Raw genomic sequence first — 210 nt, 5'->3', positions numbered from 1 at the left:
TTATTCAATTAAGTCCTTGTGAACTTAATTAATATTCTCACTTTATTTTAGTCTATTTCAATTAAGTCCAATTTAAATGATTATCCTTATTTAATTTCAATCATGTCACGTAATGTGTGTAACCTATTTTATTTTGGCTTCTAACATGTTGGTAATTGTCTCATCCCATTTTATGGTAGAACATGAATGATGCATGAACTTAAAAGGGTA

Source organism: Theobroma umbraticum, unplaced genomic scaffold (genome assembly GCF_002168275.2).
Source record: "Theobroma umbraticum cultivar Fairchild unplaced genomic scaffold, ASM216827v3 scaffold_146.0, whole genome shotgun sequence".
NCBI lineage: Eukaryota > Viridiplantae > Streptophyta > Magnoliopsida > Malvales > Malvaceae > Theobroma > Theobroma umbraticum.
This window is presented reverse-complemented; position numbering follows the sequence as displayed.